Here is a 27,532-nt window from a genome sequence, read left to right as displayed (position 1 = left end):
AATACAATGTATAGATATATCAGGGGTCAAAATAGAGATCTCTCCCATCATCAGTTTATACTCAGGACTGTAACAAGGGGGCACGGTAATAACTATGTAAATCAGGGTCAGTACAAAGATCTCTCCCATCATCTGTGTATATCCAGGACTGTAACAAGGGGGCGCTCTAATAACTATGTATAATATATCAGGGATCAGTACAGAGATCTCCCCATCATCTGTTTTTTACTCAGAACTGTAACAAGGGGGCGCTCTAATAACTACGTATAGCTCTATCAGGGGTCAGTGCAGAGATCTCTCCCATCATCTGTTTATACCCAACACTGTAACAAGGGGGCACTCTAATAACTATGTGTAGATATATCAGGGGTCAGTACAGAGATCTCTCCCATCATCTATTATACCTGGAGCTGTAACAAGGGGGTGTTCTAATAACTATGTATAATATATCAGGGATCAGTACAGAGATCTCCCCATCATCTGTTTATACTCAGGACTGCAACAAGGGGGCGCTCTAATAACTATGTATAGATAAATCATGGGTCAGTACAGAGATCTCTCCCATCGTCTATTATACCTGGAGCTGTAACAAGGGGGTGTTCCAATAACTATGTATAATATATCAGGGATCAGTACAGATATCTCTCCCATCATCTATTATACCCAGGACTGTAACAAGGGGGCGCTCTAATAACTATGTGTAGATATATCAGGGATCAGTACAGCTATCTCTCCCATCATCTATTATACCTGGAGCTGTAACAAGGGGGTGCTCTAATAACTATGTATAAATAAATCATGGGTCAGTACAGAGAGCTCTCCCATCATCAGTTTATACAGAGTACTGTAACAAGGGGGCGCTCTAATACAATGTATAGATATATCAGGGGTCAAAACAGAGATCGCTCCCATCATCAGTTTATACTCAGGACTGTAACAAGGGGGCACTCTAATAACTATGTATAGATATATCAGGGGTCAGTACAAACATCTCTACCGTCATCTATTTATACCTAGGAGTGTAACAAGGAGGCGCTCTAATAACTATTTATAGATATATCAGTACAGACATCTTTCGCATCATCTGCTTATACCCAGGACTGTAAAGGGAGGGCGCTCTAACAACTACGTATAGATATATCAGGGGTCAATACAGAGATCTCTCCCATCATCTGTTTATACTCAGGACTGTAACAAGGGGGCGCGCTAATAACTACGTATAGCTCTATCAGGGGTCAGTGCAGAGATCTCTCCCATCATCTGTTTATACCCAACACTGTAACAAGGGGGCGCTCTAATAACTATGTATAGATATATCAGGGGTCAGTATAGAGAGCTCTCCCATCATCTATTATACCTGGAGCTGTAACAAGGGGGTGCTCTACTAACTACGTATAGATATATCAGGGGTCAGTACAGAGATCAATCCCATCATCTGTTTATACTCAGGACTGTAACAAGGGGGCGCTCTAATAACTATGTATAATATACCAGGGGTCAGTACAGAGATCTCTCCTATCATCTATTATACCCAGGACTATAACAAGAGGGTGCTCTAATAACTATGTATAGATATATCAGGGGTCAGTGCAGAGATCTCTCCTATCATCTATTATACATGGAGCTGTAACAAGGGGGGCGCTCTAATAACTATGTATAGATATATCGCAGGTCAGTACAAAGATCTCTCCCATCATCTATTATACCCAGGACTGTAACAAGGGGGCGCTCTAATAACTATGTATAGATATATCAGGGGTCAGTACAGAGATCTCTCCCGTCATCTATTTATACCTAGGAGTGTAACAAGGAGGCGCTCTAATAACTATGTATATCAGGGTCAGTACAGAGATCTCTCCTATCATCTGTTTATACTCAGGACTGTGACAAGGGGGCGTTTTTTATAACTACGTATAGCTAAATCAGGGGGCAGTACAGAGATCTCTCACATCATCTATTATACCCAGGACTGGAACAAGGGGGTGCACTAATAACTATGTATAGATATATCAGGGGTCAATACAGAGATCACTACCATCATGTAATATACCCAGAACTGCAACAAGGGGGCACTCTAATAACTATGTATAGATATATCAGGGTTCAGTACAGTGATCTCTCCCATCATCTATTATACCTGGAGCTGTAACAAGAGGGCGCACTAATAACTATGTATAGATAGATCAGGGGTCAGTGCAGATATCTCTCCCATCATCTATTATACCCAGGACTGTAACAAAAGGGCGCTCTAATAACTATCTATAGATATATCAGGGGTCAGAACAGAGATCTCTACCATCATCTATTATGCCCAGGACTGTAACAAGAGGGCGCTCTAATAACTATGTATAGATATATCATTGGTCAATACAGAGATCTCTCCCATCATCTGTTTATACTCAGGACTGTAACAAGGGGGCGCTCTAATAACTATGTATATCAGGGATCAGTACAGAGATCCCTATCATCATTTATTATACCCAGGACTGTAACAAGAGGGCGCTTTAGAACTACGTATACATATATCAGGGGTCAGTGCAGAGATCTCTCCCATCATCTGTTTATATCTAGGACTGTAACAAGGGGGCGCACTAATAACTATGTATAATATATCAGGGATCAGTAAAGAGATCTCCCCATCATCTGTTTATACTCAGAACTGTAACAAGGGGGCGCTCTAATAACTACATATAGATATATCAGGGGTCAGTACAGAGATCTCTCCCATCATCTATTATAGCTGGAGCTGTAACAAGGGGGTGTTCTAATAACTATGTATAGTATATCAGGGATCAGTACAGAGATCTCCCCAGCATTTGTTTATACCCAGGACTGTAACAAGGGGGCGCTCTAATAACTACGTATAGATATATCAGGGTTCAGTACAGTGATCTCTCCCATCATCTATCATACCCAGGTCTGTAACAAGGGGCGCTCTAATAACTATGTATAATATATCAGGGATCAGTACAAAGAGCTCTCCCATCATCTGTTTATAAGGAGTACTGTAACAAGGGGGCGCTCTAATACAATGTGTAGATATATCAGGGGTCAAAATAGAGATCTCTCCCACTCTAATAACTATGTAAATCAGGGTCAGTACAAAGATCTCTCCCATAATCTGTTTATATCCAGGACTGTAACAAGGGGGCGCTCTAATAACTATGTATTGATATATCAGGGATCAGTACAGAGATCTCCCCATCATCTGTTTTTTACTCAGAACTGTAACAAGGGGGCGCTCTAATAACTACGTATGGCTATATCAGAGGTCAGTGCAGAGATCTCTCCCATCATCTGTTTATACCCAGGACTGTAACAAGGGGCGTACTAATAACTATGTATAAATATATCAGGGGTCAGTACAGAGATCTCTCCATCATCTATTTATACCCAGGACTGTAACAAGGGGCGCTCTAATAACTATGTATAATATATCAGGGATCAGTACAGAGATCTCCCCATCATCTAATATACCCAGGACTGTAACAAGGGGCGCTCTAATAACTATGTATATCAGGGATCAGTACAGAGATCCCTATCATCATCTATTATACCCAGGACTGTAACAAGGGGGCGCTCTAATAACTCTGTATAGATACATCAGGGTTTAGTGCAGAGATCTCTCCCATTATCTGTTTATACCCAAGACTGTAACAAGGGGGTGCTCTAATAACTATGTATAGATATATCAGGGTTCAGTACAGAGATCTCTGCCATCATCAATTATACCCAGGACTGTTACAAGGGGGCGCTCTAATAACTATGTATAGATATATCAGCGGTCAGTACAGAGATCTCTCTCATCATCTATTATACCTGGAGCTGTAACAAGGGGGCGCACTAATAACTATGTATAGATATATCAGGGGTCAATACAGAGATCTCTCTCATCATCTGTTTATACTTAGGACTGTAACAAGGAGGCGCTCTAATGACTACGTATAGCTATATCAGGGGTCAGTGCAGAGATCTCTCCCATCATGTTTATACCCAGGACTGTAACAAGGGGGCGCTCTAATAACTATGTATAGATATATCAGGGGTCAGTACAGAGATCTCTCACATCATGTTTATACCCAGGACTGTAACAAGGGGGCGCTCTAATAACTATGTATAGATATATCAAGGGTCAGTACAGAGATCTCTCACATCATGTTTATACCCAGGACTGTAACAAGGGGGCGCTCTAATAACTATGTATAGATATATCAGGGGTCAGTACAGAGATCTCTCCCATCATCTATTATACCTGGAGCTGTAACAAGGGGGCACTCTAATAACTAGGTATAGATATATCAGGGGTCAGTACAGAGATCTCTCCCATCATCTATTATACCTGGAGCTGTAACAAGGGGGCACTCTAATAACTATGTATAGATATATAAGGGGTCAGTGCAGAGATCTCCCCCATTATCTATTATACTCTGGACTGTAACAAGGGGGCACTCTAATAACTATGTATAGATATATCAGGGGTCAGTACAGAGATCTCTTCCATCATCTAGTATACCCAGGACTGTAACAAGAGGGCGCTCTAATAACTATGTATAGATATATTAGGGGTCAGTACAGAGATCTCTCCCATCATCTATTATACCCAGGACTGTAACAAGAGGGCGCTCTAATAACTATGTATAGATATATCAGGGGTCAGTATAGAGATCTCTCCCATCATCTGTTTATACCCATGACTGTAACAAGGGGGCGCTCTAATAACTATGTATAGATATATCAGGGGTCAGTACAGAGATCTCTCCCATCATCTATTATACCCAGGACTGTAACAAGGGGCGCACTAATAACTATGTATAGATATATCAGGGGTCAATACAGAGATCTCTCCCATCATCTGTTTATACTCAGGACTGTAACAAGGGGGCGCGCTAATAACTATGTATAGATATATCAGGGGTCAGTAGAGAGATCTCTTCCATCATCTATTATACCTGGAGCTGTAACAAGGGGGTGCTCTAATAACTATGCATAGATATATCAGGGGTCAGTACAGAGATCTCTCCCATCATCTATTATACCCAGGATAATAACAAGGGGGCGCTCTAATAACTAGGTATAGATATATCAGGGGTCAGTACAGAGATCTCTCCCATCATCTATTATACCTTGAGCTGTAACAAGGGGGCGGTCTAATAACTAGGTATAGATATATCAGGGGTCAGTACAGAGATCTCTCCCATCATCTATTATACTTGGAGCTGTAACAAGGGGGCGGTCTAATAACTATGTATAGATATATATTTGTTTGCTGAACATTTTTTTGTGCAGAACGCAAACACACAAAAACTTGCGTGACTGAAGCGGGCGTCACGATGAAAAAAAATACGCTTGGTTGCGCTTATTTGCACATAAAGTTCGCTCCCAGCAGGGGACGACTTGGATGTGAGACCCCTGGATGCTGTCACATCCAGGGGTTTCACCTTGTGTTCAATGGGGCCGGCAACAGCAGCGGCGGCCCCACTGACATACAGAGATCGCAATCCTCTGGCACAGCTGTGGCCGAGGATTTCTTCATCTCCGCGGGGAGTCCCTCATCACTGAACACTCTGAGAGGGGATTATATATTTTTTTACAGTCTGGGGATGATTTTCAGGGAAGGACTTATATGCTTGCCGGCAGCCCATTGCTTTCAAGGGAGCTTCAGCCCCACTGAAAGCAATGGGAGAACATCACGCTCCTGTCCCACAGCTCTGACAGCTGTGCCAGAGGATGGCAATCTTTACTGTATGTTCTCAATGATGCCGGTACTGCTGCTGCCGCCGGCACCACTGGGTGAAACCTTTGGATGTGATACCGGTAGCATCCAGGAGTTTAACATGCAAAAATTCGGAATGCCGCAGTTACTTGCGTATTTAAATCCACTGTCCTATATTTACCGCTGCATATTTTTGTGCGCAGGTAAAAATCTGGCATATGACCAGGCATATAACCGCTGCCATTGAACAGCATTGGTTCTATATAGATGCGGATCGCAAACGCAAGTAACATGCACAGCAAAAAACGCCCGTCTGACTGAGCCACAATGAACTGATCGTCAGAACCTGCTACACCGTCCTCCTGCCACACATGGAGGGAAACTGCATGACTGTCTAGCTGTATTCTGAGTGATCGCGATGATCCAAAGGGTTAATAGCGTGGAATAGCAACGCCTGCAGTCTAACACTGATATTAAGAGATGAAGCAGAGCTCTTGCAACATGTTTCACCACCTAAGTGGCTATATTAGTTTCCATATTCCCCTGAAGACACCACTTAGGCCACCAGTCCACGGCAGTGATTTCGCCGGCGGTAAATTGCTGGCGAATCACGCCGGCTGAAGCTTTCCATAGCGTTGCTATGGAAAGCGCCGACCCTGTGTCCACGAGCGGAGAATCATTGCGATTCTCCGTGGTCAGCCTATCTGTCAGATAGGCTGACCGCGGAGAACCGTCTGCTGGCTCCTGCTCCCGGGCGGCAGTTCCCGCGGCTGAGATTCGCCACAGGGTACCACAATGCCCGTGGACAGGGGGCCTTAGGTGGTAAAACATGTTTTCGTTTCCATGTGCCATTATATATATATATATTTTCCGTTTCCATGTGCAATCTTTGTATAATTCAATACATATTAAAGGGATCCCATTCGTAGTTCATGCTCATGGCGAGAGTGTTTTGGATTATAATAGGACTGGATTGGATTCTGAGCCTATTTTTCTTTTTTTGTCTCATTAGAAGGGGGTGAATTCCGCAGCAGACGGCAATAAATTGACATGTCGGGGTTTGAATTCCGTGCCGCAAGTCAATTTCCACCCAGGTTTAGTGCGGAATCTTTCCACAGCTTGTGGACGATATTTTCACAATCTCATCCACTTTGCTGCTGCTACTGTAAGGGTCGCGGAGGGTCCGCACAGTAATTCTGTACCGATTCCGTACCATGTGTTACCGAAGGGGAATTCTGGCGATTCACAGCGAGTTATATGCTGCTGAAGGTGATAACGTATCATTTTGCAATAACCTGTCTTACGAATCTGCAGAGATCTGTCTCTACCTGCGGTCCTCCCCGGCTCAGTTCTCCATCGGTATCCACTGGTTACGACCCGTCCGCTCCGCTGTTTACTGGTGAGGCATGCTCGGTGCCTTCACGTTCTGTAAGGATGACACAGATGGTACATCATGAATGTGCCCCGTCAGTAACTGGCGGCGGGGCATTGTGGGAGATGTCGTTTTTGCACTCCCCGGTAGCCATTTTAAATAACAATGTGGAAATCTGACGCTGCTGGGGAGCAGGCAAAAGGAATGGAGTCCAGTTTGACGATTGAGATGGAAGTTTGGGATAATGGTAATAAGAGGAAGCGTTGGGGGGATTTAGAAAATTTTGCCCAGTCCCCAGAATCCCCCTTAAACATTGCTGCTTCTGTATGTGAAGAATGCCAACGATGAAAGTCCCATGTGGGTCAGTGAGACAGGTACTCGTTATATGTCTTGTAGTCTCATACTCCTCTGGCGGGTCCCAATGCCCTGTTTCAGTAGACTTGCCCTGCGGCCAGTAGTCGCACCGCTTGGCAGCATTTAGCAACTCATCCGCAAGCAGCCAGGAGATTGGGATGGTCTACTGCCAGCAAACCAAGTGTTAACAATCAGGAGCTGCTGTTATTACATTCCATCAGTGTATCTATTGGATGGGACATTCTATACACATGTGCCCAGTGGGCACTTGTCCTCGTCCGGCTACTGGTCCCATGGACCGCACTCCTCCTCTGCTCACAATAGTCAGGCCAGGATTTTTTGATGGAAACTCCTTGTTTGAGTGTTTTGGCATGAGCTACACCCGGGGAAACGTCTAAGTGGAAGGTAGACTTTGTGATGGTCGGCTGTACCCACCATGAAGTGAGGGAGGCCCCCCGATTTGTAGCTGAGGACAAGCTCCACACTGTGGCACCAGAGGACCGCCCCGTCCAGCCAGTGTTATACAGCAGTACTAGTGACTGGCTGCAGTAATACAGAACTAGAACTACAGTCATTGACGGAAGTACGGACTGCTTACAGCACATGCTTCCCCAACCGTTTCGAGGCGGCCTGCACCTAGCTGTAGCTTAGAAGACAAGTCTGTGTTGTCGGGGGCCCACAGGTAGAAGCCCAAATGATGCCCCGGAAGCACTTTCTTCTGGCTGTCCTTTTTGAGAGGCCTCCCCTTTATTAGAGGAGTACGGTAATAAGTTATTTGTCAGTGTTGCGCCTACGAAGAGTGACCCGTACACATCTACTGAACAGAAGAGAACTCCTAGGTCCCGCCAGTCTCCCAACTAGCCCATAACTGTGCCGGCTCACAGTGGGAGGCAAAGAGAAGCGGCTGCCAGACACCTCTGATTGCTGCTGACATTTGAGGGGAACAAAACAGCCCGTTGCCTACATTACTCCTCTGAGCTAAGCTTATCCCCTAAACAACCGGTCCATAGCCTTTTTACGTCCTCCCGAAGTGGGCTTTATTCTCTGAGGACGTAAAAACATGCGTCCTACAGAAAATAAAGCTCCTAGGGCTCTGGATGTGACAGCTCCATGCTGTCAGTGCCCGCAGGTAGTCGACAGCATGGAGCTGTCATCCCGGGCTGCGGGGACCCCCCCTCCCCCCCCCCCCGGCAATGCGATCGGCATTATCGAATCGATAGCGCCGATCGCATAAAAGTTTTAAAAAGTGCAAAAAAAGTTAAAGATTCAGCTGCCCTGATTGGATCCATCAGGGCAGCTGAAATTACTCACCCGGGTCCGCCGCACTGCTCCCCACTCTCCTCGTCCTCCAGGCCTCGAAGCCTGTCTTCTGCGCATGCGCGCCAGGCAGCATTACGTCAGCTGCATGCGCAGAAGGCCCGGAGCCGCGGGAGATTTAAAATCTCCTGGCTCCCGGCTCCTGTAGGTAGCTGGGAGGCAGGAGACGTCAGCGGGGACTGCGGTGAGCGGTCCCCGATACCGCGATCGCCGTTATCCAATGGATAACGGCGATCGCGGAAAAGTGAATAAAAGTTTTTTAAACTTCGGGTGCGTGCACAGAGGGGCTCGAGCCCCGGGAAATTCAAGAGCAGAGGGATGTCACCCAGCATGTGATCACTGTTATCCAATGGATCATTTCAAGTTAAAAAAAAAAGTGTAAAAAGTAAAAGAAAAAGAAAAAAAAGTTTTAAAAAGTTCAAAAAGCGTACGTTTCCTCTCCCCTCACGGATCATATCCGTGAGGGAGGATGAAAGTACGTACATAAGGCCCCCGGATTTATCCGCAGACCTTACCCCAGCTTCTGCACACGCGCCCATTGCCAAAATGGCGGACACATGGGCAAAAGCTGTGGATTGCCAGGATAATTTAAATTCTCCCTGCTCCTGGCTACAAAACGTAGCCAAGAGCATGGAGATTTCACAGAGGGCCGCGGTGAGCGGTTCCTGGTCACGTGTCGCCGTTATACAATAATGGCGATCACGTAAAAGTAAAAAAACATGCGCAGGAGTCGGGGAGCCCAGGAAATTTAAAATCGACTTGCTCTCAGCGACCAACGGTCGCCGAGAGCCTGGAGCAGTGAGAGGTGGCCTCGTTGAGCGGTCGCCGGTCACGTAATAAAAAAGTAGCGCTCTAACATAGGTCGTTCTCACATGACTGGATAGGAATTACGGATTCCGCATGCGTCTGATCCGCGGTAATACGCAGATCAATCGCATTGGATTACACAATTCCGCTCATATTAGCGGGTTGAAATTGTGTACTCCACTCGCAGAAAAGAGAACGCAGCAGGTTCTATTTTACCGCGGATATCCGCAACATAGAGCCCATTGTGCTCCATGGTCGTGGATATACCCGCAGCCCATACGCAACTACCTTGTATACGGGTACCTGCGTCATCGCTAAGCGACGGTGCGGGAAATACAAAAAAAGGTGTACTGTGCATGACCGCCTGTGTGAGTAGGCAATTATGCGCAGTACATTACGCAGCCGTACGCAGGGTCACAGCCGGGCTCACAGATGAGATCCGTTGCGGGCCTCCACAAGCGGATTCCGCCTGCACCCGCGTGAGCCCGGCGTTATTCAGACCGCTACCTGTAATACGCAATTTACAAGAAGCCCCGGGAACGCTCGCCTTCCTGCAGTTCCAGGAGCAGCTTGTTGAGCGCCTTCTGTGTGAGACCACCGCACCGCAGCAAGATTACGGAGACTCACGGAACGCCACTTTTTACACCCCATACCCACCACTGAGGTTAAGAAATGACCCCCAAAAAGCATGAGAGGAGGGGGGATACACGGTTTTATTGCCCCATCCCAATCAGCCTCCATAATTACCCCTGTCTTCGGAAATACTACACAGTTCACATTATTACTTTTATCAAAAATTGCGAACACCGAAAAGGGCGCGGAGGGGGGGGGGGAGGGGGGGGGGGTTTAAGGTATCAATTTTTATTCCGTACAAATAAGCAATGGGGCCTGGAATGTATTCAGTTGTGCCCTGAAATCCAACGGGTGTTCCCTCCTTTATAGGCCTTGCCATGGGCCCTGTAAGTAGATTAGGGCCACAATGGGTATGTTTCTGAACACGGGACAAACGGGGGGATCCATTTGGGGGTGAATGTCTTCATTCCTATGTACACTGTGCAAAAAACTGTTTTTAAATTTAAAAAATTGCCAAAAAAATTGAAAATCGTGACTTTTTCCTTCTGCTTTGCTTAGATTCATTCAAATACTGTGGGGTCAAAATACGCAGTACACCCCTAGATGAATTTGTTAAGGGGTCTAGTTTTCAAAATGGGGTCATTTGAGGGGGTTCTTTATAGTTTTGGATGCTCAATGGCTCTATAAGTGGGCAATGGGGCCTGAAATTTATTCAGTTGTACCCTGAAATCCAACGGGTATTCCTTTCATTGTAGGCCTAGCCATGGGCCCTGTAAGTAGATGAGGGCCACAATGGGTATGTTTCTGAACACGGGACAAACAGGGGTATCCATTTTGGGGTGAAAGCCTTCATTTATATGTGTGCTGTACAAAAAAACTGTTTTTAAATTGATGCAATAGCCCAAAAAATGAAAATCGTAATTTTTTCTTACTGCTTTGCTTAGATCTATTCAAAAATTGTACGGCTAAAATACGCAGTACACCCCTAGATAAATTTGATGAGGGGTCGTTTTCAAAATGGGGTCATTTGTGGGGGTTCTCTATGGTTTTGGCCCCTCAAGAGCTTTACAAGTGGGCAATGGGGCCTAAAAGGACTTCAAGCAAAATCTATGTTCTGAAAGCCACCGATTACTCCTTTCATTTTGGGCCCCGTTGTGCATCCAGACATGAGATTAGGGCCACAATGGGTATGTCTCTGAACACGGGACAAACAGGGGGATCCATTTTGGGGTGCAAGGCTTCATTCATGTGTGTGCTGTACAAAAAAAGCTGTTTTTAAAATGACAGAATTGCCAAAAAAACGAAAATCACAATTTTTTCCTTCTGCTTGGCTTCAATTCATTCTGTGGGGTCAAAATATGCAGTACACCCCTAGATAAATTCGTTAAGGAGTCTAGTTTTCAAAATGGGGTCATTTGTGGGGGTTTTCTATGGTTTTGGGCGCTCAAGAACTCTACATGTGTGCTATGGGGCCTAAAAGGACTTCAAGCAAAATTTCTGTTCTGAAATACACCGACTACTCCTTTCCTTTTGGGCCCCATTGTGGACTCAGATATAACATTAGGGCCACAATGGGTATATTTCTGAACACGGGAGAAAGAGGGGTATCCATTTTGGGGTGTAAATCCTTATTTTCATGTAAACTATAGGAAAAAAATATGTCTTTAAAATGACAGATTTGCAAAAATATGAAATTTTACTTTTTCTCCTCTAAATTGAATTCCTGAAAAAAAAACTGTGGGGTCAAAATACTCATGACACCCCTCAGTGAATACACTAAGGGGTGTAGTTTTTTTTAAATGGGGTCACTTGTGGGGGTATCTATCATTTTGACCCCTATGAGCCTTTCCAATCGTGGCTTGGTATAGGAAAACAATGTGTTCCTCAAAATGCTGAAAAGTAATGTTAAATTTGTACGTCTCCTAAATGGTTAAAAAAAACGAACGTTTTTCCAATGTGCGCCCAAAATAAAGTAAACGGGTGGAAATATAAATCTTAGCAAAAATTTCTATATTATGTTTGCACATATTTAAGATATTGCAGTTGGAAATATGAAAAAAATGACGATTTTTATCAAAATTTTCCCAATTTTGGCGCTTTTAATAAATAAACACAAATTCTATCGGTCTATTTTCACCTAAATGAAGCACAACATGTGGCGAAAAAACAAGGTCAGAACCGCTTGGATACGCAAAACCTTTCTGGTGTTTTTCCATGTTAAAGTGACACATGTCAGATTTGCAAAATTTGGCCTGGTCATTAAGGGGTAAACAGGCTTGGTCACTAAGGGGTTATGGGCTGACAGTAGGTGACCCGCTGAGTCCGGGGATGTGTTACACTTACCTTCCCCCTTATTCCCCTGGTGTGAGCGCTGGAAGCCGTCGCTATTAGGCACCCGTTATAACATTAGAACAGATGGACTACTTAGCAGCGCCGTTCCATGTTGGGCAACGGCTCTTAAGGCCAATACTGGGGGAATGACAGGGGAGGTAAGTATAACACATCCCCAGACTCAGCGGGTCACCTACCGTCAGCCTGCTTAGCTCAGAGGGGTAAAAGTAGGTGACATATTCCCTTTCCGCTTGTTGAATCTCATTCCGGATCCCTGTTTCCGCTGGCGGCAGACACCACACAACCGTCTGCTACCTCCATACCCACTACACCTCGGTGGATCTGATGCGCTCAACGAGCTTAAAGAAACCCTCCTGTGAAAACACATCCTTCACGGCCCCCCTCACCTGTCACGCTCTGGAGGTATACTGCAGTCACCTCCATGCGGTGCAGTCTGATGCGTATCAGCCATCATCTTCATGTTACTTTCACATCAATAAAGTGATGCATCAGCAGAGAAGCAGCTACAGGCTGTACCAGCTCTGCCTGCTGAGAGGACAGTGTAAATATCAATAACCTCTGCCTTCACCTAAATAAGCCAAAATCCATATGTATACAGTCAGGAGGATGAGTGATCATCATCTTCATTATAACTGTGTGATGGGGCCTCTAGTCATCAGCAGTAATTTAATAGGAGTTACTGTGCCCCCTGAGAACAGCATGTGTGTTACAGTCCATGTAATTTCACCCACAGAAAGTTCTGGCGAGTGAGCTCTGGTGACCCCCTTTAATTCCAAGGGGGTCACCATGGGGATCACATGACCCAACTGAAGGGATTTTTTCAGACAGAAAGGAATAACAAATATACTGGGGGCCACATAATGAGGCTGATATATATATGTATATACTGAGGGCCACATAATGAGGCTGATATATATATGTATATACTGAGGGCCACATAATGAGGCTGATATATATATGTATATACTGGGGGCCACATACTGAGGCTGATATATATATATGTATATACTGGGGGCCACATAATGAGGCTGATATATATATGTATATACTGAGGGCCACATAATGAGGCTGATATATATATGTATATACTGGGGGCCACATAATGAGGCTGATCTATGTATACTGGGGGCCACATAATGAATAATGAAATGTTTCACGGGAGGGACTATTTTAACCCTTAACGCCACAGGGCATATATTTATGTCCTGGGTGTGCAGGGCTTATCTGGAATGGGACCATGAGCCGATCCCACTCCATACAAAGCTGGTGATGGCTACCCACCTGCAACAGCCGCAATCAGCGCCAACGCTGATTGTGGCTGTTAACCCTCTAAATACTCTTGTCAATTAAATGCCCTGATCAGTGTTAGCAGGTCCTGAATCACACCCCTGTGATGCGACTGTGGATGCTGTTCCATTGCGTTGGCAACTGGGGTCCTTCTGAGGGCCCCCATGAATAAATGCATAGTCTGCCTCTCACAATGCGGTATACTGTAATACTGTATGAGCAATTAACAATCTCAAGTCAAGTAAAAAAAAAAGTAACAAGTAAAAAGGTGTTTTTGTTTTTTTTTAATAACTGGAAAAAAAAACGATTTTCCCATATTACTTATAAAAAAATAAAAGCATATTTGGCATTGCTGCGAGCATAAAAGTGCGATCAAAGCAACGCATTAATTACACAACTTGGTGAATGTTTACAAAAAAAAGTAAGTCAGAATTGCGCATTTTTGGTCACCGTCTCTAAAAAAAAAACTATTTACTCCAAACTGGTACCAATGCAAATACAGGATGTCCTGCAAAAGTAAAGCGGAGCGCTCGCACAGCGACCCTGACGGGAAAACACAACCGCTTGGGCAGCAGCAGTTTTCTTTCAGGAGATTTTATAATAATAATAATCTTTATTGTATAGCGCCACCTTATTCCGCAGCGCTTTCAGGCCTGGATAAATGCAAAACAATACAACAATTACAATGTGAGGTACATTGGGTTAGACACAAATGGGTTGGGGGTGGTACAGGAGGTGCAGGGGGTGGGGAACACAGGCAATAGGGGATTTCATGTACAGATCATTTATTAGAAGGCAAACAGGGTGGAGCACCATAGGGAGGGGCGAGGGACTAGGTCAGGAGATTTGGTATGCTTCCCTGAAGAGGTGCGTTTTTAAGGCACGTCTGAAATTTCGTGCATCGGGAATTGTCCGGATGCCTTGGGGTAGAGCATTCCAGAGGATGGGTGCTGCTCTGGTGAAGTCCTGTAGGCGAGCATGTGAGGTTCGTATTACAGGGGTGTTTAGTCTGAGGGTGTTAGCCGATCGGAGTGAGCGGGCTGGGTGGTGTACTGACAGGAGGGAGGCGATGTATGGTGGCGCAGCTCCATGCAGAGCTTTGTGAGTGAGGTAGAGGAGTTTACATTTAGTTCTGCGGTGGATGGGCAGCCAATGCAGCGACTGGCATAATGCAGAGGCGTCTGAATAACGACTGGATAGAAAAATGAGCCTAGCTGCCGCATTTAATATGGATTGGAGTGGAGCGAGTCTAGTGCGGGGGAGGGGGATGAGTAGCGAGTTGCAGTAGTCAAGTCGGGAGTGGATGAGGGCGACCACGAGCGTCTTTAGCGTGTCCGTGGTTAGGAACGGACGTATTTTAGCAATATTTCTGAGGTGCATGTGGCATGTTTGGGCCAGAGATTGGATATGGGGAGTAAAGGAGAGGTCAGAGTCCAGTGTGACCCCAAGGCATCGGGCATGCTGTCTGGGGATTATGATGGTGTCAGACACTGGAATGGAGATGTTGAGGGGAGGTCGGTTAGAAGGTGGAAAGACGAGGAGATCAGTTCTAGAGAGGTTTAGTTTGAGAAAAAGGAAGGACATAGTGTTAGAGACAGCGGACAGACAGTCGGTGATATTTTGGAGGAATGGTCCAGAGATCTCACGAGAGGAGGTGTATAGTTGGGTGTCATCAGCATAGAGATGGTATTGGAGGCCAAATTTGTGGATGGTTCGTCCAATTGGGGCAGTATAGATAGAGAAGAGAAGGGGACCAAGGACCGAGCCCTGGGGTACCCCGACAGCAAGGGGAAGAGATAGAACCAGCAAAGGAAACACTGAAAGAGCAGTCAGAGAGGTAGGAAGAGAACCAGGAGAGAGCCGTGTCCTTTAGACCAATAGAGTGGAGCATAGTGAGAAGGAGGTTATGGTCGACAGTGTCAAATGCAGCAGACAGGTCAAGGAGGATTAGTAGGGAGTAATCACCTCTCGACTTTGTTGTCATCAGGTCATTTGTTACTTTTGTAAGGGCACTTTCGGTCGAGTGTAGAGAGCGGAAACCAGACTGGAGGCGGTCGAGGAGCGAGTTGTCAGAGAGAAAGCGAGTAAGGCGGGAGTAGACCAGGCGTTTCAGTAATTTGGAGATGAAGGGGGAGGTTTGAGACGGGTCGGTAGTTGGCAGCATTAGTCGGGTCCAGGGTTGGTTTTTTAAACAGAGGGGATATGATGGAGTGTTTAAATGAGGGAAAAGTGCCAGAGGTTAGGGAGAGGTCGCAGATTGTGGTGAGGTGAGTAATGAGAGCTGGGGAAAGGGACCGGAGGAGGTGAGAAGGGAGAGGGTCACTAGCACAGGTGGTGGGGCGGGCAGCGGAAAGGAGCCTGGAGACTTCTTCCTCTGTCGTTGGTTCTAGCGTAGATAGTGAGTAGGTGCTGGGTGCAGTGCTGATGAAACTGGGATCGGGGCTAACCATGCAGCTTTCAGAGATTTCTTTTCGAATGTTGTCGATTTTTTTCTTTGCAACAGGCAGCTAGTTCTCCAGCAGTCAGGTCTGTCGCAGGGGCCTGTTCTTTGGGGCTGAGGAGGGAGTGAAAGGTCTCAAAGAGTTGTTTAGGCTTGTGGGATAGTGAGGAGACAAGGGAGGTGAAATAAACGTGTTTGGCATGGTGAAGGGCTAGGTTATAAGTCTTAAGCATGAATTTGAAGTGGAGGAAGTCTGCCGGCAGCTTTGACTTTCTCCACAGCCGCACCTAGAGCACCGCCGGATGAAGCGCGTTTGGGACGTGAGCCAAGGTTGCCGTGGTCTGCGTTTGACGGCTCGAGTCATGGGCGGTGCCTCTTCATACAGGTCACGGCTGAGGGTGGTGTGGTAATATTCGGCTGCCAGGTTAGGGCAGGTTAGGCGAGAGATAGGTGATAGGGAGGACTGAATAGTTTCGGCAAACTGTTTAGTGCGGACGGACTGGAGGTTCCTAGAGGTGCGATAGATTGGAGGGTCAGGGGAGATGCTAGGGTGCCTGATGGAGAAAGAGGTTGTGATCTGAGAGTGGAAGTGGGGAGTTAGTAAAGTGAGAAGTGGAGCAGAGACGGAGGAAAACTAAATCGAGAGTGTTACCATCTCTATGAGTGGGGGAGTCAGAGATTAGCGATAAGCCAAGGGAGGAGGTAAGTGTTAAAAGCCAGGAGGCAGATGAGGAGCTAGAGTCATTAGTAGGGATGTTGAAATCACCAAGGATGAGGGTTGGGATTTCACAGGATAGGAAGTGGGGGAGCCAGGCAGCAAAGTGGTCTAGAAACAGGTGGGCGGGACCTGGGGGGCGGTAAATAACTGCGACACGCAGAGGCAGTGGGCGGAAGAGTCGCAGGGTGTGGACTTCGAAGGAGTGGAAGGTAAGCGAGGGAGCTGAGGGAATGACCTGGAAGGTACAGTTTGGGGAGAGGATGATGCCTACTCCTCCGCTTTTATTAGTACAGTAAAAAAAAAAAGTAAGTTTTGTGATGTACTCATAGGGACCCCCAGAACAGAGTTATGGTGTCATCACTGCTGAGGCGCACGCCGCAGAAACAAGACCCCCAAAGATGGCAGAATGCTTGTTTATCTATTTCAATCCACTGCAGTCCGCTATAACGTACATTACGTAATACCTCTCATCTGAGTCGCCCCCTAGAAGTAGCAAGGAGAAGGCAGTGAGATAGAGAAACTGTAAGTGAAGGACGGCCTCAGGGCGACGGGCGGGTCTTTACAGCATTCAGGGAGTGTTTTTAACGCCCGCTAAGACCGCTGCACTAAGACTCCATTCATTCAATGGGGCTTCTCAGACGGGCGTTTTAGAAACGCGCTAAAACAAAAGCTCGTTCTATTTTCGGGCATTCAGCACGTTTTTGACACCCTGCGTCCTCTGTTAAAATTCATGGGGTGCGTTACAAATGCTGTAAACGACCCTCGCACACAGCCTGCTTTTGCTGTGCTGAACGCTGTAATATGCTCCCACTGACTTCAATGAGGCCTCGCAGACCAGTGTCAGAAACGCATCGATTTTCGAGCGCTATCTGCTCTATTTTTGTGTGTTTTAGCACTTTTTAATGCACCTCGTCGCCCATCATAAGGATGGGGTGTGTTAAAAACTGCCTTGTCAGGATGGGTATCATCTCTCCATAGGGAGAGCACCGAGGCGGTGAGCGAGGCCGTCTTCACACTGGCCAGAAAAATCGCACGATTTTCGCGTGATGCGAGTGAGAAAAAACGCAGAATTATAAAATGCAGGATTTTCAGTGATTTCCTTCACGTTTGCGATGTTTTCACTCATGCGATGTTGAAAGAAAAAAAATCGTGGTGTGTCATATCTCTCTGCGATGCACAATTGTTATCTGCCATGTTCCCTTACGGAGCCTCCATGTTATCAAATCACAAACGTACGACTTGCGTGTGATGCGATTTTAACATTATAAAGTCCTATTTACTTTTGCGCTAAAAAAACTTGGCAAAATCGCGCCACAGCGACATTATAGTGAGAAAAAGCAGAAATCGCAGGAAAAAAAGATGCGATTATGCCGCAATTTTCTCACAGCGATATCGCGATCAGCGGTCTGAAGGAGCCCGAAGGCGTCCCTGCTCCTCTGGGAAATATATGCAAATAGTGGATGGAACAATACCTCTGCAGCGCCACCTACTGAATGGCAGCATTCCTGCAAACCAATGTCTGACCCTTCATACAAGTCTGTAGAGCAATGACTGGGAATGGAATACCAAGCCAGGACCCACACAGACAGCGGGGCACCCTGATGACGGGCGAACCCCCCGAACCCGCTGTCTGCGTGGGTCCTGGCTTGGTATTCCGTTCTCAAGTCATTGCTCTACAGACCTGTATAAAGGGTCGGACATTGATTTGCAGGAATGCTGCCATCCAGTAGGTGGCGCTGCGGTGGTAGTGGTCCATCCCCCTCAGGCCGCTCTCACACACACGTGTTCTTCAGTGTTTAACGCTGCAGCTCCAGCGCAGAGCTAAACGCTGTCAATCGCTACCATTGATTCTTCGATGAGCGTTAGAACGCTGCGTTTTTTAGGCGCCGTCTCTTCTATTTTCCTGCGTCGTCCATTGATTGAGGCGTTTTCAGCACTGAAGACGCAGTAGAATGTGGTGACTGCGCTCTCTCAGTCCTGGCATTATCAGCGTGCTCGGCTGCGTTTATAAGGCCTCATGCACTCAGCACACATGGATTCCATCCGTGACCGCAGCGGGCGACCCAGCGTACCCGTATGACCCAGTGTACCCGTATGACCCAGCGTACCCGTATGACCCAGCGTACCCGTATGACCCAGCGTACCCGTCTTCTTCCGGCTTCTCTGTATTGCGGATGGTCCGCACATGCGCTGTACAGATTTTGTTCTTTTTTAAACTCCTGCTTTCCCTTCGGATTCCGCGCCGCGCTGCAATGTTGACTGCACGCGGGTCGCGAGTCGGACGGCTTCTATTGACTTCAGCGGAGGCGGTCCATGCGGGAACCGCAGTAAAATGGAGCGTGTTGCGATTTTTCATCCATGAGCCGAAACTGCGATTAGTTTCTGCTGGTGTGCATGAGGAGTCATTTGATCCTGGCGTGCTGCGGAGGGTTATTGCTGCGCAGCCCAGAGGCGGACGCCCGCTCCAGCTTCCGCAGCAGAAATCCGCCCGTGTGCGTTGGGGCTAATTGTGCTGAAACCGCAGCGTTCTTACAGCCCCCGACGTGCGTCCAGCCCCCGACGTGCGCCCAGCCCCCGACCGCTCTCACACATACCGTCAGCAAAATGCCACAATTTTACATTCGTTTTTGGCCGCAAGTTCCTGCATCCGACAGGGTGTTTTGGCGCACACCACCATTGTGATGAGGGGCGCTAAACGCGGAAAAATACAGCAGACAGCGCTCAAAAATCGCGGTTAGAGATGCCGCGTGCGAGCTCTGGTGTGCGCGGCCCCTATTAAGTCAACGGCGGCATTGTACTGCGGTTGGCGTTGTGTTCAATATGCCGCACCAATCGCAGTAAACAGCAGCGAGAGTGAAATTGTGGTAAAACATGGCCATTTGGAACGGGGACGCTTTGCTAACACCTGGGTGAACGCGGCCGGACTCTGTACGGCGGGTGTAACACAACCTACTGCGCCCCCCGGAGGGCAGGTGAGGTGACCTGCCTGCTTCCTGCGCCCCCTTGAGGGCAGCTGAGGGCACCTGCCTGCTTCCTGCGCCCCCCGGAGGGCAGCTGAGGGCACCTGCCTGCTTCCTGCGCCCCCCGGAGGGCAGCTGAGGGCACCTGCCTGCTTCCTGCGCCCCCCCGGAGGGCAGCTGAGGGCACCTGCCTGCTTCCTGCGCCCCCCCGGAGGGCAGCTGAGGGCACCTGCCTGCTTCCTGCGCCCCCCCGGAGGGCAGCTGAGGGCACCTGCCTGTTTACTGCGCCCCCCCCGGAGGGCAGCTGAGGGCACCTGCCTGCTTCCTGCGCCCCCCCGGAGGGCAGCTGAGGGCACCTGCCTGCTTCCTGCGCCCCCCCGGAGGGCAGCTGAGGGCACCTGCCTGTTTACTGCGCCCCCCCCGGAGGGCAGCTGAGGGCACCTGCCTGCTTACCGCGCCGCCCCCCCGGAGGGCAGCTGAGGGCACCTGCCTGCTTACCGCGCCGCCCCCCCGGAGGGCAGCTGAGGGCACCTGCCTGCTTACTGCGCCCCCCCCCCCGGAGGGCAGCTGAGGGCACCTGCCTGCTTACTGCGCCCCCCCCCCCCGGAGGGCAGCTGAGGGCACCTGCCTGCTTACTGCGCCCCCCCCCCCCCCGGAGGGCAGCTGAGGGCACCTGCCTGCTTACTGCGCCCCCCCCCGGAGGGCAGCTGAGGGCACCTGCCTGCTTCCTGCGCCCCCCCCGGAGGGCAGCTGAGGGCACCTGCCTGCTTCCTGCGCCCCCCCGGAGGGCACCTGCCTGCTTACTGCACCCCCCCCGGAGGGCAGCTGAGGGCACCTGCCTGCTTACTGCGCCCCCCACAGGGCAGCTGAGGGCACCTGCCTGCTTACTGCGCCCCCCACAGGGCAGCTGAGGGCACCTGCCTGCTTACTGCGCCCCCCGGAGGGCAGCTGAGGGCACCTGCCTGCTTACTGCGCCCCCCGGAGGGCAGCTGAGGGCACCTGCCTGCTTACTGCGCCCCCCGGAGGGCAGCTGAGGGCACCTGCCTGCTTACTGCGTCCCCCGGAGGGCAGCTGAGGGCACCTGCCTGCTTACTGCGCCCCCCGGAGGGCAGCTGAGGGCACCTGCCTGCACCTGCCTGCTTACTGCGCCCCCCGGAGGGCAGCTGAGGGCACCTGCCTGCTTACTGCGCCCCCCGGAGGGCAGCTGAGGGCACCTGCCTGCTTACTGCGCCCCCCCCCCCCCCGGAGGGCAGCTGAGGGCACCTGCCTGCTTACTGCGCCCCCCCCCCCGGAGGGCAGCTGAGGGCACCTGCCTGCTTCCTGCGCCCCCCCCCGGAGGGCAGCTGAGGGCACCTGCCTGCTTCCTGCGCCCCCCCGGAGGGCACCTGCCTGCTTACTGCACCCCCCCCGGAGGGCAGCTGAGGGCACCTGCCTGCTTACTGCGCCCCCCACAGGGCAGCTGAGGGCACCTGCCTGCTTACTGCGCCCCCCACAGGGCAGCTGAGGGCACCTGCCTGCTTACTGCGCCCCCCACAGGGCAGCTGAGGGCACCTGCCTGCTTACTGCGCCCCCCGGAGGGCAGCTGAGGGCACCTGCCTGCTTACTGCGCCCCCCGGAGGGCAGCTGAGGGCACCTGCCTGCTTACTGCGTCCCCCGGAGGGCAGCTGAGGGCACCTGCCTGCTTACTGCGCCCCCCGGAGGGCAGCTGAGGGCACCTGCCTGCACCTGCCTGCTTACTGCGCCCCCCGGAGGGCAGCTGAGGGCACCTGCCTGCTTACTGCGCCCCCCGGAGGGCAGCTGAGGGCACCTGCCTGCTTACTGCGCCCCCCGGAGGGCAGCTGAGGGCACCTGCCTGCTTACTGCGCCCCCCGGAGGGCAGCTGAGGGCACCTGCCTGCTTACTGCGTCCCCCGGAGGGCAGCTGAGGGCACCTGCCTGCTTACTGCGCCCCCCGGAGGGCAGCTGAGGGCACCTGCCTGCTTACTGCGCCCCCCGGAGGGCAGCTGAGGGCACCTGCCTGCACCTGCCTGCTTACTGCGCCCCCCGGAGGGCAGCTGAGGGCACCTGCCTGCTTACTGCGCCCCCCGGAGGGCAGCTGAGGGCACCTGCCTGCTTACTGCGCCCCCCGGAGGGCAGCTGAGGGCACCTGCCTGCTTACTGCGTCCCCCGGAGGGCAGCTGAGGGCACCTGCCTGCTTACTGCGCCCCCCGGAGGGCAGCTGAGGGCACCTGCCTGCTTACTGCGCCCCCCGGAGGGCAGCTGAGGGCACCTGCCTGCTTACTGCGCCCCCCGGAGGGCAGCTGAGGGCACCTGCCTGCTTACTGCGCCCCCCGGAGGGCAGCTGAGGGCACCTGCCTGCTTACTGCACAACATAGGCAGGAAAAACGCAGGAAGCCGCAGAAAAACGCAGCGTCTTCACAAACGCCGTTCCTGCGGCGGAGCCGGTGATGGGGCCCCCGCCGTGTAGCCCCCGGCCGCCGCTATCCTGGCTGCTCCCCTCGCCGCAGTGCCGGCCGGACAGACGCCATGACACTGCGCTGCGGCACTGCATGGGACGGCGGGCTGCGGCGGCACTAACACACGGCACCTGACGGGGAGTCACCGCACAACCTACACCCAGCAGCTCACCGGGCTGCAGAGGCTGTACTGCGCATGCGGCCCCCTCACCCGGCGAACAAACCGGCAAATTAAGCACGAAGCAGAACGATGCGGCAGCGCCGCTCACCTCAGCCGCTGCGTCTCCTCACGTGACCTGCTGTGATTACGTAGCCAGTCACGCTGGTGTCATGTGACCGACTCTCCGGCAGCCATACTTAGTGAGGGCACTGCCGAGACAGCCGACAGTTATCGCCGCTTGTAGAAAGTTTCGGCATTCAGGTTGTTGGCGGGCGGCAGTGAGGAACAAGGAGGCACTGCGGGCCCTCCACACTGGCCCTAGCAACCTGTGGCCCCTGTTGCTGAGGGGTTCAGGGGAGAACTTACAGCACAGTATTTGCTACATGTTATTGATTCTTCAAATGGACCATAAAACGCGGAGCCAAACAGTGACTGCCGTGACCTGCAGACCGCGAGTGGATGACCCCCACTTATAGTAGCAGTAACGGACCGAAGACCAAGCAGCCGCAGGAACACTGCCAGCCGTCGGGGAAACCTGCAGCGCTGCGGACGCGAATCATAGTGAGCGCGCTCATACAGGAGGGGCAAATATGGGGAAAAACCGGCTAAGGTGTGGATGTGACTACGAACCTGCGGAATGAAGTCTTCACGTCCGTCATATCGCGCCAAATTGGCACAGCAAACCCAACCTGCCCAGCAAAACCATCCCCTGCACGGGAGAACGAAAGACAACCACCGAGGGGTTAACGGGCACCGCCACAAAGTTTTATTTATTTTAACCTAGAAAACATTTTTATAACCATTTTTTATTTTCGGAATGTGCGCGGTTTGGCCGCTGCGGCTCCGGTATACCGCAGTATATACCAGCTGCAGACTGGCGGTGGGCACAGCCTCCACCTTCTGTCCGCACGATCGGCCTGCCAACTTGTGAGCAATGGGAGAAGAATAACGCAGCTAGTGGGCGCCACTTTCTGGGCGTGACAACAGAGGCGCCATCACAGCCCGCGGCAGAAAACCTGCAGAAAATGTACCTTAAATTGGCATCAGCTAAACCTGCACCTCAATGCCGTGGATGGAGGGGCGATAAACACGGATCTGTTGGGGATTGTGCCCAGCTTCACACGGGCGTTACACTGGCGTAACTACAGGGGATGCGGCTGCATCCGGGCCCCGGAGCTTTAGGGGGCCCATAAGGCCTCTCCTCTCCATATAGGGAGCCTAGTACTATGAATAAAGCATTGCAGCTGGGGGCCCCGTTACAGGTTTTGCGTTGGGGCCCAGGAGCTTCACGTTACGCCTCTGGGGTGTTAGTATATTTACGTGCACTTTTGCGCAACAGGCGCTGCGTTTGATTTTAATGTAGAATTAAGTTTAATATGGGCTTATTGGTGCATAATACGCGCAAAAACAGAACATGCTGCTTTTTTTTTTTTTGCATGATCAAAATGCGCACACAAAAGCAGCCGGGAGGACAAACCCGTGTAAAGCAAGTGTTGCATGTGTCGTACACCGCGCAAATGTGTTCATTAGAAGAAACCCATCCAGTGAAATCCGCGGCATGTGGGCTTAGTCGCACAAACACATTTGTGCTGCGTATCACGTGTGGAAGATCTGTGAGCGCCTTACACTGTGAAGAGAACCCACTGATGTCACGGGCCGAGTTCACACGAAAAAATCTGCGTGTTCTATTTTCATGCGTGTTGCGCGCAAAAATAGCACATCTAACTAATCTTAAATGCCCATTGAAATCAATAGCATGAACACGTTTTTTTATTAAGGGCATGCGCAGACAAAAAATACAGTAAAATGCACGCAAAAACACGACACCCATTGCGCAAATGCCCATATACAACAGCTTGCGCCTGTGTGGGGCTGGCCCGCGGCCGCAGCAGAGGCATAACGACTGCAGGTTTACATTTCAAAAATGCTGCAGATTCATTGCAGGAATGTTCCAGACCGTCCAGATTTCGGAGATCTTCTTACGGCTTGTCCTGTAGATGACGAATAATGATGGGTCCTTGGAGACAAGCCGATTCATAGTTTGACCATGGGGACATTGGCGCTAGATCGCTCGGCAGCCTGTTTATACCGTAGATACAGCGATGGCTCCAGTTGCTCACATCGGCTGTATAAGTGAGGACGGACGGAACGAGCGCCACTTACACCAAACGAGAAATGAACGAACCAGCGAGGGCTTTTATGCCTGTAATAAATGGATAAGCAAAAGGTGAACAATTATCCTTTGTTGTTCAGTCATTGGCTGCGTTTAAACCAAACGATATCAGTCACTAGTGCGTGTGTGAACAATAATCATTCCGTCTAAAAACACATTCATTTCTGTAAACTGTGTCTGTGGCTTCCCTCATCTCTGTCTGCCGCCCTATATCTCCTCCCTCATCTCTGCCGCCCTATATCTCCTCCCTCATCTCTGTCTGCCGCCTATATCTCCTCCCTCATCTCTGTCGCCCTATATCTCCTCCCTGATCTCTGTCTGCCGCCCTATATCTCCTCCCTCATCTCTGTCTGCCGCCCTATATCTCCTCCCTCATCTCTGCCGCCCTATATCTCCTCCCTCATCTCTGTCTGCCGCCTATATCTCCTCCCTCATCTCTGTCGCCCTATATCTCCTCCCTGATCTCTGTCTGCCGCCCTATATCTCCTCCCTCATCTCTATCTGCCGCCCTATATCTCCTCCCTCATCTCTGTCTGCCGCCCTAGATCTCCTCTCTCATCTCTGTCTGCCGCCCTATATCTCCTCTCTCATCTCTGTCTGACGCCCTATATCTCCTCCCTCATCTTTGTCTGCCGCCCTATATCTCCTCCCTCATCTCTGTCTGACACCCTATCTCCTCTCTCATCTCTGTCTGACGCCCTATATCTCATTCCTCATCCCTGTCTGCCCACCCATATCTCCTCCTTCATCTCTCTCTCATGCCCTATATCTCTTCCCTCATCTTTGTCTGAAGCCCTATATCTCCTCCCTCATTTGTCTCATGCCCTATAGCTCCACCCTCATCTTTGTCTTAGGCCGTATAACTCTTCCCTCATCTGTATCAAGCCCCATGTCTCCTCCCTCATCTGTATCATGCCCCATGTCTCCTCCCTCATCTCTGTTGGCCGCCCTATATCTCCTCCCTCATCTCTGTCTGACGCCTTATATCTACAGCCTCATCTCTATCTCATGCCCTATATCTCCACCCTCATCTCTGTCTCATGCCCTATATTCCTTCCCTCATCTCTGTCTCATGCCCTATATCTCCTCCCTCATCTTTGTCTCATGCCCTGTATCTCCTCCCTCATCTCTGTCTCATGCCCTGTGTCTCCTCCCTCATCTCTGTCTCATGCCCTGTGTCTCCTCCCTCATCTCTGTCTCATGCCCTGTGTCTCATCCCTCATCTCTGTCTCATGCCCTGTGTCTCATCCCTCATCTCTGTCTCATGCCCTGTGTCTCATCCCTCATCTCTGTCTCATGCCGTGTCTCATCCTTCATCTCTGTCTCATGCCCTGTGTCTCATCCCTCATCTCTGTCTCATGCCCTGTATCTCATCCCTCATCTCTGTCTCATGCCCTGTATCTCATTCCTCATCTCTGTCTCATGCCCTGTATCTCCTCCCTCATCTCTGTCTCATGCCCTGTGTCTCATCCCTCATCTCTGTCTCATGCCCTGTGTCTCATCCCTCATCTCTGTCTCATGCCCTGTATCTCCTCCCTCATCTCTGTCTCATGCCCTGTATCTCCTCCCTCATCTCTGTCTCATGCCCTGTATCTCCTCCCTCATCTCTGTCTTATGCCCTGTATCTCCTCCCTCATCTCTGTCTGACGCCCTGTATCTCCTCCCTCATCTCTGTCTGGCGCCCTATATCTCCTCCCTTATCTCTGTCTCAGGCCCTATAACTCCTCCCTCATCTGTCTGATGCTCTATATCTCCTCCTTCATCTGTCTCATGCCCTATATCTCCTCCCTCATCTCTGTCAAATGCCCTATATCTCCTCCCTTATTTCTGTTCGATGCCCTATATCTCCTCCCTCATCTCTGTCTCATGCGTTATATCTCCTCCCACATCTGTATCATGCCCTATATCTCCTTCCTCATCTGTATCATGCCCTATGTGTCCTCCCTCAACTCTGTCTTATGCCTTATATCTCCTCCCTCACTTCTGTCCACTGCCGTGCTCTACCATCTGCTAATGACTTTAGACTAAATTCCTCTATATTCTGAATCTCCCACCTCCTAGATTTCTCCCGAGCGTCACCAGTTCTCTATAGTGTGTTACTCCAGGCAATCGGTAATTCCCAACGCTCACAGCTTTAAGTAAACCTTAAAAACACATCTTTTTAGGGAGACCTACCGTATTTCGTAATTTAAACACTTTTCCATCTACCAGACCCATTTCTTCCTGGGTTAAGGCCCATTTAGACACAACTATTATCGCTCAAAATTCACTCAAAAGCCTTCTTTTGAGTGATAATCGTTGTGTCTAAATGTGCCCATCTTTTACTGTCCGGCCTTTAGACTAGTGGCATTTAATGTAGAGTTTACTTTATTACTCTGCATTTCACTTTTCTCTGCCATCAGTACCTCATCAGTGGGGTCTGCTGCTCAAGATACCTGCTGATTGTGTATTGTGTAATTTCCTATCTTTGCCAGTACAAGTCATGGCAGACCCAGAGCCCACTATCAGTTGGCCAGTTGCCCCAGCAACCCATCATCACTGAGCGATTGGATGGTGAAGGGGGGGGGGGGACGGGGACTGCTTAGATGGAAGCGTATATTGGCCGGCCGTGAAAACCCGACCGATATACACCTGTCTAAATAAGCCCTAAAAGCGTGATTATGGCTTTTAAGCTTCAGCCTTACTAATGATGCCACTAGCAGCTGATCAGCAGTAACCATGCTAATTGGCTTAATTTTGGTAATGTCGATTCAGAAGAAAACCTTCATAGACTTCTTCTCACTTCTATGGTGCATAAACAAATGTTCATCCACCTATTTCCAGACGTCCCGTTTTACTTGTCACCACCGCT

At 49.8% G+C, this 27,532-nt stretch overlaps 1 protein-coding gene across 2 annotated transcripts in view; it reads right to left on the bottom strand.

Annotated features, from left to right (window-relative positions):
- ADAT3 (adenosine deaminase tRNA specific 3) overlaps window positions 1-22,648 on the bottom strand; it is a 40,219-nt gene extending 17,571 nt beyond the window's left edge. The window contains exons 1-2 of one of the 2 annotated variants that reach the window (XM_066586484.1): window positions 22,618-22,648; window positions 7,042-7,139 (exon numbers count right to left, since the gene is read on the bottom strand). The gene's annotated coding sequence lies outside the window, so the exon portion shown is untranslated. The remainder of the gene's footprint in view (window positions 1-7,041; window positions 7,140-22,617) is intronic. The other variant, XM_066586485.1, reaches the window with a different exon arrangement.
- Window positions 22,649-27,532: the final 4,884 nt, after the last annotated feature.

This window comes from Eleutherodactylus coqui, chromosome 13, assembly GCF_035609145.1.
Source record: "Eleutherodactylus coqui strain aEleCoq1 chromosome 13, aEleCoq1.hap1, whole genome shotgun sequence".
Classification (NCBI taxonomy): domain Eukaryota; kingdom Metazoa; phylum Chordata; class Amphibia; order Anura; family Eleutherodactylidae; genus Eleutherodactylus; species Eleutherodactylus coqui.
The sequence above is the reverse complement of the archived record's forward strand: the minus strand, read 5'-3'. Positions and strand labels throughout refer to the sequence as shown.